The sequence below is a fragment of the Rutidosis leptorrhynchoides genome, chromosome 4 (genome assembly GCF_046630445.1).
Source record: "Rutidosis leptorrhynchoides isolate AG116_Rl617_1_P2 chromosome 4, CSIRO_AGI_Rlap_v1, whole genome shotgun sequence".
NCBI lineage: Eukaryota > Viridiplantae > Streptophyta > Magnoliopsida > Asterales > Asteraceae > Rutidosis > Rutidosis leptorrhynchoides.
The window spans coordinates 38,767,989-38,782,388 of NC_092336.1; positions in this window are offsets into that span (position 1 = coordinate 38,767,989).

Consider the following 14,400-nt stretch of genomic DNA (forward strand, 5'->3'; position numbering starts at 1 on the left):
ATGTATGCAACTTTTAATTTCAAAAGTTAGAGGTACATGGAGTCGTGGAAATTTTGATTAAAGAAGATTAATACAAGGAAGACTAGAATTTGTGAACAAGTTATGGTTGATCATGGAAGTTTCGCTTCCACGATTTTCTTTTTTAAAAACAACACTTTAAGACACATGTGGCGAGCAAACATTATTAAAGAAAAAATGAAGATAGATACTCCGTATATTATACTTTGTAAATTTTATTTTATTATCATGGGTATAGAACTTTTGTACGGAGTACTTTTGATGACTAATTATGGCCTTTATGTAAAAGGAGGTGACCATCACACACCACTTTTTTATTCATGTACATCTAATATTATATGTTATCTTTAATTATACTTATAATAATAATATAATTTCAACTTTTTAGATTAATCTACGGAAATAACAGTGAGTTTATGAGACAAAAGTATACATTAATTAAAAAAATAGTGTGTGACCTCTCTTATGCAAAGAGGAGTGATATGCACACAACCAATTTTTACACATACACAACCAAACATGCTTTACAGTGTTGTACAGTTGTGTACATATTATTACCCTTATGCAAAACACTTAACATGATTTAATTGTCACATCATAATCAACACTAAATATTTATAATCATAATATACTTCTTCACTTATTTTAAATCTTTTAATTAATTTTAATTTAATTAATTTATTTTATATAAAACATTAATTTTAACTTAAGTATAAATAAATATAAATAAAACATTAAATTAATAGACAATTTAAAATATGATTACATTAATTAAAAAGGCAAGTTCCACTAAAAGATACTCCCTCCGTCCCAAAAAAAATAGTTATGTTTGACTTTTTATTGGATTTAAAATATAGTAATGAATTGTCTAATTTGCCATTCATTTAATATAATTGTAAAAAGTAACTAATAAATTAATTGATATATTTAAAATTGAATTTCCAAAATTAAAAGGGACATAACTGGAACTTTAATGATATTTAATGGTTATCTAAAGAAATAGACAATAATTTTGGGACAAACAAAAATAGAAAGGTTGACAGTTTTTTGGGGACGGAGGGAGTAACCTATATACCTCAATTTTCTATTTTACCCAAATTATGTTTATCTTGACGTTTAAAGGATTATCTCATCAAATCTTAACGAAAAAAATAAATATCGTTATTTTTAAGTTAGAACTCTGTTAATTTTTCAAAAAATTAATGATACTCTATTCTTTTATGTAAATCATATGCAAGTCTAATCATTGACACTTACCTAAGAATAAAGAACATATGCAAGCTTGATAATTGGCACATACGTGTGCCGTTACTCTTCTACGATCATATTACGAACATAACAATAATTAAGTAAATATCCAGTTCGTAAGAATCATCACTCACGAGGTTTTTCATATCCTCGGATAAGTGCCAATGATTAGGCTTGCATATGATTTACCTAAAAAATGGAGTATCACTAATTTTCTAACGGAGTTATAACGTAGAAGTAACGATACTCTTCTTTTTGATTAATATTTGATAAAACAATAATTTAAACGTTAAAATAAACATAGATTACCTAAAATAGAAAATTGAGGTAAAAATGTTAGTTTTGAATAGAATTTACCCTAATTAAAAATGCGTTTACATAAATGAAAAACTACGATACATTTATTAAAAAAAATTCGCTTAGATAAAATTAATTAAATTCTTAATCAGTCACGTGTCCCTCATCACTACTGGTCTCGTTATTAAGCTCGAAAAATATATTTTTTGAATACAATTCGATTCGTTCCGAGCGTGCCGAGGCTTTCCCGAATATTTCATACCATTTTTTCGTGTTTAAGAAACACGAGGTTTTTCTCGTCTTCATCAAAATATGCAAACTCCGATGTCTCGCAATCAACGTGTTATCTTAAAAAATCCAACAACCTAAACAAATTAAAGCTGGTAACCTTAATATTGATCAAAGTATCTTTCGAACCACCGTAGTACTCTTTAATATCTTTCATGTCTTCGAAAAATAAAACCACTGTTATGAAAGTCGAACGTAACAAATCACGGAGCCATGCCAATTTGAAGTATAATATTTAATTAAATGAGAATGAGGAAGAGAAAGAGAGAATTTAAAGATTTTGTAGTTTAAAATGGGATGAATGTGAGGTATTTATAGTGATAAAATATGTTTAAACTAAATAAATAAATAAAATTATAACCATTGCATTTCTGCATTTTCAACGGATTAAACGGATTAAAGTATATCCATTGTAATGGATTTTTTCGTGCTCGAACATATCATAAAATGACAGAAAGCTGGACGGTGCATCGTAGGGCGATGAGGGCGAAGTCAAATTTGACGCTCCTGGGCGAGCTTCTGGACGATATAGGCGAGGATGCGTTGGGAGTGGCCTAACAAGTTATTTTTGTGATTCATTTATCTTTACACATCTTCGACCCCTCATACTTCAAAGAACTACAATCTTTAAAAACCCCAACCACCGCTTTATTTTTAAGGTTATTCAAACTCGGTCAAACAAGAAATTTCGCAAGCCTTGACAATACAAGGAAACTTAATGGCCCGTTAATGCTAAGTGAAGTTATAGACTGGTACAAGAAAAAGAAGAAGCAGTTGTTAATCTTCAAAGTTGACTTCGAAAAGCATTTGACTCAATCAGTTGGCGGTATCTAGATTATGTTTTAGATCAGCTTAGCTTCGCGGCTGTTTGGAGGAAATGGATTCGCGAATGTTTATCGTCTGCTTGAGTCTCAATTCTTGTGAATGGTAGTACCGCCTCAGAATTTTCTATTGAGTGTGGTTTCAGGAAATGTTACCCGCTCTCACCCTTTTTATTTAATCTCATTATGGAAGGTCTACATGCATGAATGTCTTCCATTTTATGTTCGCAGATGATGTGTGTTTTATTACCGAGTAGAATCCACAAGACCTTCACAACATCATTTATGTTCTTAATGAGTTTCGACTTGCTTCTGGTCTTTCGATCAATTTGTATAAGTCTTGTCTTTATGGTTTTAGTATCCCTGATGCGCAGATCAACAGTCTTGCTGTTTTGGTGGGCTGTGAAAAGGGTAATCCAACCTTTAGATTTCTTGTCTTCTGCATTGGTTCAAACATGAAGAGGGTGTCCAGCTGGACCGAGATCATTAGAAAGTTTAAAGACATACTCTGGTCATGGAACACAAGCCTTCTTTCCTTCGATGGTCGGATGACATTCATTAAAAGTGTGCTAGGAAGTCTCGGTATATATCCATTCTCTCTTTTTCGAGCTCCTGAAAAGGTTATTCACATCATGGAAATGCTTCAGGAAACATTCTTTTGGGGTAGTAGCGCGGATACTCAAAAAATTGCATGGGCTAATTAGGTTTCTACAATTGCTTCATTTGAAAATGGTGGCTTGGGGATCGGGCGCCTTAAGTCGTTTAACCTTTCTTACTTCTAAAATGGCAATGACGTATAGCTAAGAACCCAGACTCAATCTGGGCCAAATTACGTGTTGCCATTCATGGCCCAAATGCAGGTGTTGATGAATCACGTTGCTACACGAATGGTCTATGAGCATCAATTGTGGGTGTATACAGTCAAATGGTGCTTTGCCCATGTATGTTCTTAAAAGAAGGATTTGCAGTGACACTTCTACTCCCTTTTAGAAAGACTTGTGGCTTGGGAACACTCCGCTTCAAACTACTTTTGATCGTTTATTCAAGTTGGATCCAAACCCTCTTTCCTTTATCAACGACAAGTATAATAATTCGGCCTGGGTATGAAATTGGACGCGGGTACCATCACCTTCATGTAATCTAGCTGCTCTTAATCAGGCATTGTCCGAAGTCTCCCTTTCATACTCGAATGATACATGGTTATGGACAGTCGAACCTGATGGCTTCTTCTCAGTTCGAGGTACTAGGCTGTGTGAAGACCCGTCCTAATCCATCCGGACGAAATCCATATCGATTATAAACGATTCACAACAGTTGATTACATCGCGAGGTATTTGACTTCTATATGACACATTTTACAAACATTGCATTTAATTTTAAAAGAAATTCTTTCTTTACAACGAAAATTGACGGCATGCATACAATTTCAGAATATATCCAACTATAATTGACTTAATAATAATCTTGATGAACTCGACGACTCGAATGCAACGTCTTTTGAAATATGCCATGAATGACTTCAAGTAATGTTTCTAAAATGAGCAAATGCACAGCGGAAGATTTCTTTCATACCTGAGAATAAACATGCTTTCAATTGTCAACCGAAAGGTTGGTGAGTTCATTAGTTTATCATAAATAATCATTTCATAATTTTAATAGACCACAAGATTTCATATTTCCATTTCTCATAAACATATGTCTCATGCATAGAGACAAAAATATCATTCATTTGGATTGAACACCTGGTAACCGACATTCACAATATGCATATAAGAATATCCCCATCATTCCGGGAACCTCCTTCGGACATGATATAAATTTCGAAGTACTAAAGCATCCGGTACTTTGGATGGGGCTTGTTGGGCCCGATAGATCTATCTTTAGAGTTCGCGTCAATTAGGGTGTCTGTTCCCTAATTCTTAGATTACCAGACTTAATAAAAAGGGGCATACTCAGTTTCGATCATTCAACCATATAATGTAGTTTCAATTACTTGTGTCTATTTCGTAAAACAGTTATAAAAACAGCGCATGTATTCTCAGTCCCAAATATATATATTGCAAAAGCATTTAAAAAGGGATTAATGAAACTCACCTAATGTATTTTGTAGTAAAAATACATATGACTATATTGAACAATGCAGGGTTGGCCTCGGATTCACGAACCTATATCAATTGTATATTTATTAAAACATATAATCGTAATCGAGCAAGTTTATATATATTATTATTAATAATATACTTGTTATATTTCATGTTATTTGGATCATTTTAATATATTTAATTTATATATTTTATATAGTTAATATTTATCATTATTTATATTATACATATATATGTAAGGTTTTATATATGATACCAATATATATTTGTGTATTAACTGATACATTATATATATATAATTTAGTAATTATCATTTTAATAATAACCATATAATGATACGTAATATTAATATTATTGTAATGTATTGTTGTATAAAATATCTATTTGTAATAATACCAGTATTGACAAGAATGATAATAGTAATGATAATAATAATAGTAATAATATTAGTAGTAATAGTATCTATTTTAATGTATATGGTAATCTTAATAAAAATGCTAATTTTGATAATTTTAATTAAAATGATACTTCTAGTAAATGATAATAATATCAGTGCTAATAATACATATCAGATTTATCCTAAGTTTCTTATAATTTCTAAACTTATGACTACAGTTTCTATAACTTAAATTTGTAATCGTATTCATAATTGTACCTATATTCAAATAATTATGACCATTTTTCATAATTTTTATCGTATCACTTTTATTATTAATTTTGTAACATGAATGTTGTTAATATGTTCATAATCATCTTAATGACGATAATCATAATATTACAATAATAATCATAATAATATTAATAATAATAATAATACTAATACTAATACTAGTAATAATAATAATAATATAGTGATAATAATAATAATAATATAATAATACTTAATGATAATATTAGTAATAATAATAATGATAATACTATTAATTAGATAAATGATAATAATAATAATTATACTTTAATTCTTAGGAACTAATAACACTTATCTTAATAATAACCATAATCAATAATAATGATAACAATAATAATAATAATAATAATAATAATGATAATAATAATAATAATAATTATAATAATAATGAAGTAATAACAATAACAATAAAAGACTACTACCTCACAAGAATAGGTTCCAAAAAGAATATAATTTTCCTTGCCCGGACTCGAACCCGAGACCTCTCGGATACAGACAAACAACCTTAACCAACTGATCCATTCGATTTTTACTGATTATAACTCTTCTAAATATTATTTAACCTATTAACTTCTGTTTCCCTTTCATCTTCTCTTCAAACATATAAATCGGCCAAGACAGTTTTAAATTGTCCCAATTAAGATATTTTAAAACATTTGTAAATAATAGAAATCAGATGTCAGATGTTAGCATTAAAAGGAAAACGAGAAAAAAAAATAAAAAAATAAAAATAAAAACTGCTACTGCAGTCTCGACGCATACAGAAAAAAAAATCTTGATTTTTAAATAGAGATCGTTTTAACAAAAACTTACTTCATGAAATAGGTTGCAAAACCCCTTTAGAAACTATCTGTGTACCTAATTGAATCTGAAACATCGAATTAAAAATGAATTTTGAGAAGAACTATTATTTTGACTTTTGAAAATATATCTTTGACTTCGAAATTCGACTTTGATTTTATGAATTAAGAACTGAAACTTTATATATAGATTAAATGAAGGATTTCTAACAATCCTCCATTTATAGATTTTTAAATGCGACACAGAATCGTGATTTGGCTCAAAAGTTGAAGAACGGGTTTTGCAGTCTGTTTAAAAAAAAATATTATTAATTTAACTAATTTAACAGTATTGGGTTGTTGAAATTGATATTGGAAATGGAAGGTAGTTCGAATGGATCCAATATTACAATGAATTAGTCAATCTTATAATGGAATCAGTCGACAGCCAGTACAAATATAACAGGAATTAAATAAGAAAAAAATATATAAAAGCAGATTACGTTATCTACTGAGTTTGGATGTTTTCTATTGATTGAATCACAATAGGGGACAGAAACAAGATAATGCTACAGATTGAAGGCTACTGATAACAGATCCTGATTCCAAATGAGTACGTTCTATAATATAATGTATATTAATATATTAATTATTAGTAATTATAATTAATTAAAATCCTATTAATAATTGAATTAATAATAATAATAGTAATAATAATAATAATGTTAATATTATCAAATAATACTAAAAATGATATCAATAATAATTTATAATAATAATAATAATACTAATTATTAATGGTAATAATAATATCCAATAATAATACTAATATTAATCATAAATACTAAAATTAAAATTTTATTATTAGTTATAAGACTAATGATATTAATAATCTTAATAAAGATAATAATAATACATAACCATTTATAGTAATTAAAATTATAATCTTACTACTAATTATGATATGAATAATGATAACAACAATACTAATAACACTAATATTAATAGTAGTTATGTAACAATTCAGTTGTATCAATTTCATATTTATGTAATATACAAAATATTAATAATAACTTTGTTATTAATATTAACTACATATTCTAATAATAGTAGTGAAAGTAATATTAATATTAGTAAAGGTAACAACTTAATTGCATTAGATTTCTTATCTATATCTATTATCTATAACAGTATAACTAATACTGATATTAATTATTAATATTAATATTAGTATTAATAATAATAATGAAAGTAATAAAATCTTATTTAATTTGTTTAATAATATATTGTTAATTATGTAATATTTAATAATCATATAATATATTATATAGTAACTTTTACTGAATCTTTATCATTTAACTATATATATATTATTTAATAATATACATAAATCTCATATATCTATATATTCATTTTAAATTTTACTTAATTATTTTGTATCTTATTTAACATATCTAATTCCAATGTTTAAATTATATTTTATAATTTTAAATTACTACACATATTTATATTTACATATATATATGTACAATTTTATTTACAAACAATGGTTCGTGAATCATCGGAATTAGTCAGAGAGTAATTGATTACGTGACTATAGTTCCAAAACTTTTGAGGTTAAAAATTACAGACTTTGCTTATCGTGTCGGAAACATATAAAGATAAAGTTTAAATTTAGTCAGAAATTCCCGGGTCGTCACAGGCTGCTCCTTGATGAATTTTTCTTGCCATCTACTGCAGTTTCGCATATTTGGGATAAAACTCTCCCAATCAAGATAAATATTTTCCTCTGGAGGCTTTTACGGGACCGCCTTCCCAACCGCTTTAATCTTTCGACAAGAGGTATTGAGATTAACTCGATTGTATGCCCGTATGTGGAGTTGAGGGTGAATCAAGAGAACATTTATTCCTGAACTATTCATTGGCATCCTCAATTTGGCACTTGGTTCGAACATGGTTAGACACTTCTTGGCATGCATTTAACTTAGTGGATGACATCTTCCTTTAGGTCTGCTCTCGTCCATCTCATGCTTTACAAAAAAACGCGCTTCCTATGCATCATTTCCTCCAATCTTTGGTGGTTATGGGGTATTCGGAACGACATTCTCTTTGGATCGAACAACATCAAGAAAAGTGTTCTTTTTGATAACATCCGATTATATTATCTTTCTTGGTTGAAGTCTAGAAGTAAATTAGCTCCGAGTTGGTTAACATGGCTTTCTAATCCTTTGTAATGTTGTTTTTTGTCGTCTAGCTCCTTGCTAGTCGACCCGTTTAAAAACTTAGCCATACCAAAAAAAGGAAACGATTGAGAAACACCATCCGAACCTTTATCTCCCACATCTAAAGCAACCTCATGCCTATACACAACACCCACATCTTTAAAATAATGAATCTTCGCCCCATTTGGCACCAAAACGTTAGTTACTTCCACTGTTTCTTCCCTTGATCCATCAAAAACAGCCATCGGCAAAGGTATTGAACTACCATACCCCAACTCGACACCCTTTATTTTCGAACCTCCTTCCGCCTCCTCTTTAACCACAACTCGACACCCTTTATTTTCGAACCTCCTTCCGCCTCCTCTTCAACCACAGACTTCCCAAGGTCTAGGTCGGTCACTATTGGTTAACCAAATGTAAAGTCCAAAACACGTTCCCTAAAATTTATCATCACCATTTAGCTTTTCTTTCAACGACCCATTTATTTTTGCTAAAATATATATATTTTAAAGACAAACTCACACAATCTACACGAAATTTATACTACGAATATATAGTTAAAGGATCCATAGAGAACTAGAGTATGTAGAGAACCCATAGAACTCATAGATTGAACTTCAATCTATGTGGAGATTGAGCTTAAAAAAAATAAAAAATAATAAAAAGTTTCTACAAAAAAAGAAAGAAAAGAAAACAGTCAATCTGCACACTAAAAAAAAGTCAATCTGCAAAAAAAAAAAAAAAAAAAAAAAAAAAAAACTGAAAAAAGAGTCAATCTGCACAAAAAAAAGAGTCAATCTGCACACACAAAAAAAACTGAAAAAAATTCAATTTGCACAAAAAAAAAAGTCAATCTGCAAAAAAAAAACAGTCAATCTGCACACAAAAAGTCAATCTGCAAAAAAAAAAGTCAATATGCACTAAAAAAGTCAATCTGCACAAAAAAAACTGCAAAAAAGTCAATCTGCAATCTGCACAAAAAAAAAAGTCAATCTACAAAAAAAAACTGCAAAAAAGTCAATGTGCACGCAGATTGTCTTAATCTGCACCCAAAAAAAAACTGCACAGGAAAAAAAGTCAATCTGCAAAAAAAAAAAAAAACTGCAAAAAAAGTCAATCTACACGCAAGTATGAAAGGTAGCCGATGGTTCCATGGGTTCTCTACTACCTTTGGTTCTCCATGGATCCTCACCCCGAATATATAGGGGCAGGATCAATGGGGAAGTAATCAATCGGGGGGAAGCGGGGGGAAGCAAAATTTATTTTTTTTTGTTTTTTTGGAATTTTTTTTCCGGCATCAAGATCACACGAAAATATGAACATTTAGAAGAGACACTTCGTGATGATTGTTATTATTTAGGCGGGAAAACGATAAAAAAAAATAACATTCAAGATAATATTGTTCGTGAAGAATATGAACGTTTTTTTTCTTCATGTTTTGTGAAGTAAAATTTAGCCCGATTTAGAGTTTAGGGTTTAGGGTTTGGTGTTTTGGGTTTATTCCATAAACCCAAAACACCAAACCCTAAACCCTAAACCATAAACCCTAAACTCTAAACCGTTCGTGTTAAAAACTCAATCAAAATCTAAACCCTAAATCTAAATCCTAAACCCTAAATTTCTAAACCCTAATATCTAAACCCTATAAACCCTAATATCTAAACCCTAATATCTAAACCCCAATAGCTAAAACCTCAACATACGCTCGAAAAACACGATAATTGTTGTATATTACTTGAAAGGACCCGTCCTAATCCATCTGGACGAAGTCACCAACAACTGGTTCCATTGCGATGATCGACTCCAAATACTGTCTTTAAAATGAGCAAATGCACAGCGGAATATTTCTTTCATACCTAAGAATAAACATGCCTTCAAGTGTCAACCAAAAGGTTGGTGAGTTCATTAGTTTAACATAAATAATCATTTCATAATTTTAATAGACCACAAGATTTCATATTTCCATTTTCTCATAAACATACGTCCTATGCATAGAGACAAAAATATCATTCATATGGATTGAACACCTGGTAACCGACATTAACAATATGCATATAAGAATATCCCCATCATTTCGGGATCCTCCTTCGGACATGGTATAAATTTCGAAGTACTAAAGCATCCGGTACTTTGGATGGGGCTTGTTGGGCCCGATAGATCTATCTTTAGGATTCGCGTCAATTAGGGTGTCTGTTCCCTAATTCTTAGATTACCAGACTTAATAAAAAGGGCATATTCGATTAGATAATCCAACCATAGAATGTAGTTTCGATTACTTGTGTCTATTTCGTAAAGCATTTATAAAAGCAGCGCATGTATTCTCAGTCCCAAAAATATATATTGCAAAAGCATTTAAAAAGGGAGCAAATGAAATTCACCTAATGTATTTTGTAGTAAAAATACATATAACTATATTGAACAATGCAGGGTTGGCCTCGGATTCACGAACCTATATCATTTTTATATATATTAACACACATAATTGTAATCGAACAAATTTATATATATATATATATATATATATATATATATATATATATATATATATATATATATATATATATATATATATAAGTTTATTAGTTATATCATTTTTACATTAATAATTTATATGTTTTATATATTCTTTTTATATATTTTAAATAGATAAAATATTAATATATTTAAGTTATGGGCATTAAATATATTTTTATATAAAGATAATTTATTTGTTAAATTAATAATTGTAATAATACTAGACTAAGTATAATAATAATAATGATAGTAATAATGGTAATAATAAAGATGTTAATTTTTAAAATGATAATTTTGATAATAACTATAATAGGAATAATAATTTTACTAAAAAAATACTTCTTTTATTAATAATATAGTTGTAGTAATAATAATAATGATACTAGTAGTAAAATTGATAATAATAATAATAATAATAATAATAATAATAATAATAATAATAATAATAATAATAATAATAATAATATAGTTGTAAAAATAATAATAATTTTTAATAATAACAATACTAATAATGATAACAATAATGTTATTAATAATAGTAATACTTATAGTAATAATAACTACCTTAATGGGAAGAGCTTCAAAAAAATTAAATAAACTGCCTGCGCCCAGGCTCAAACCCAAGACCTCTCGTTCAACACAAACACCACTAACCAGCTGAGCCAATATGTTTTTCTGAATTAATAAGGACTTTAATTACATTTATCATGTATCTAATTTCATCTTCTTCCTCTACAGATCATAACACCCATCATCACAGCAAATTCGATTCATAATTTTCATCATCATCCTTTTGTTATTCGACCAGCCCAACAGAAGCTGGTATACTCGGCCCACTAACACAAGCAGGGACACGGCCCAATTAACAGTCCAATTTAGATAGTCTATTAAAGAAACAGATTGACAAGGTAGTGTATCTAACGGGCCAATATGCAGCAGCCCACCTCACCAGTTATCACAGCCCACTTATACAAGTTAAGGTTTGCTCGTCCGAAAGAAAGAAAAAAAAATAGCGACACCTAGCTGTAAACTTGTCTTTTTCAATCCACTACCGAATATTTATAGTAAGTAGGGTGTTTAATGATTCAAGATTGTCGGCCAAACTTCTCCACAGCTCATCATATTTTAATAACATACAACCCCATGAATTGCTAAACACGTTGGTGTTTAGGAAGAAACGAGTGGTAGGCCAAGAAAAATAATCAATCTATTTAGAATAGAAGGGTTACAACGGTTTGCAGCAATCATCCAACATACAACACCTCACCTCTTAACCTATTATCTAATACCTAATCTTCATTCTTTATTAAAGCAAAAGTTAGGTTGTCTACCACAAAATAAAGAAGACATGTACTAGTATTTAAAACAATAACCTTACTTTTTATTCTTCACTCTAATTATGTTGATTTGAAAAGAAAAAAAAATAACGTGGAGTATTCTTGAGGCTCGTCAACCTGCTGTAAGTTATTGAATTTTTATTGGATGGGTTCAAATGGTGATGGTGGCTTCTAGACAGAAAACTTAAGCATATGTAGCAGCTGCAGCTCGATAGATGTGGTTGTGGTGTTCGGTTTATAGAAGAGACAAAAGTGATGGTGGTGGTTTGATTATGGGTTTGATGGAAATTATGATAGACGATGGTGACAGTTGGCTCACAGAAAAATAGAAAGCTAATTTAACAAAGAAGGATGGTTCATGATGAAGATTAAGAGATATATAGATAGAGAGAGATAATCGTGTTGGATGGCGAGGATGTCATGGTGGTTCTATGTGGTGGCAGTCGGTGAGTAAAAGTTGATGGAGTGGTGGTGATATCCGATTGTTGATGGTGCTTCAAGGATGGAAGAGGTGACGGTTACAAGGTGATGGGTGAACCGAGAATTAGGAGATTATGTGGGTTTGCTTTTGATTCAAGTAGACTCAAAAAGAAATGTGGTGAAGTTTGCAGGAAAGTGTTTTATTTAAATCCATTGTATGTGTGGATTAGGTAGAGGTTGAGTGTTATTATTAACTCTGAATTTGATCATTTAGAGCTTGTTTTGTAGTCAATCATGTGATGACCCGGGAATTTCCGACCAAATTTAAACTTTAATCTTTATATGTTTCCGACACGATAAGCAAAAATCGGTAATGTTGAGTCTCAAAAGTTTTTAAATCTATGTTCATATAATCAATTACCCTTTGACTGTGCTCGACGATTCACGAACAGTTATGTGTATAGATATGTATATATAAGAGCTAGTTATATTAATTGAAAACGTTAACAAAGTATTAGATGTATAATACTTTACATGAACATATTTGTTTCAACATATATTTAATATAATTATGGACGGAATTAAAAGTTAATCTCAAATGATTAAATTATCAAATACACTGTGATATGATTAAGGCCTCTGTTGTGAGGTCCACTGTGATTTGAGAAATCTATTCTTTTTAACGGTATTCGGAATAAATGGTAAAGTGATCATTAAAATAAAGCTGTATATAAGTAAATAGGATTTATATAAAGAATTATTATGTTATGCATAATAGAATATATATATATAAAAGATATAAGCATTATTTGTATTATATTACGTGAATTATAATATGTGATTTTAATATATTAAATTCCAAGTTAAATGATAGATACTATTATTCAGGATTAATATTAATATCAGTATTAATAATATTATATATTATATATATGTATATATATGGAATTGGAAATCTTTAATTGCTAATATTATTGATGTCATTACTAAAATCATTATTATCATATCTAGTACAAGAAAATTTGGATCTTTTGTTATCATTAATATAATTATTAATAATATTATTATTATTATCAGTATTATCATTAATCCTAAAAATTATTAAGATTGTTATAATAAAAGAACTTATCATTAATATTATTTTTATCATCTTTTGTTATTAGCAATATCATCAAGTTATTATCGTTATAATTATTTTTAAATGTATTAGTATTAGTGTCTTATTAATATTATTGATATTATTATTTTATTTAGATATAATTATAATTATTAATTATTAATTATTAATAATGAGGAGATGAGATCATAGTACGATTTGAAAATCAATTCAGTTTCATATAGCCATCAAAATAGTAATTAAATTTTGTTTTGATCCCTAAAGACATTTTAAATCTCAATCAGTAGTACAAATCATTGAAATTTAATTACCAAACTCCTACAGCTTTTTATTTCTTTTATTTAATTTCTGTACGTGAAGATTCCTGCTGTCGAGCTTAATTACTAGAAAACAATCGATCGTCCTGATATTCCTACCACAACCATTCAGAAACCAACAAAGAATCACTCAATACAATCCATCTGCTACATACTACTTGTACTTCATGTCTATTGTTACACGTCTCAATCCAGTCTCAATGCAAATAATTTAGGAGCAAACATAAGTGTT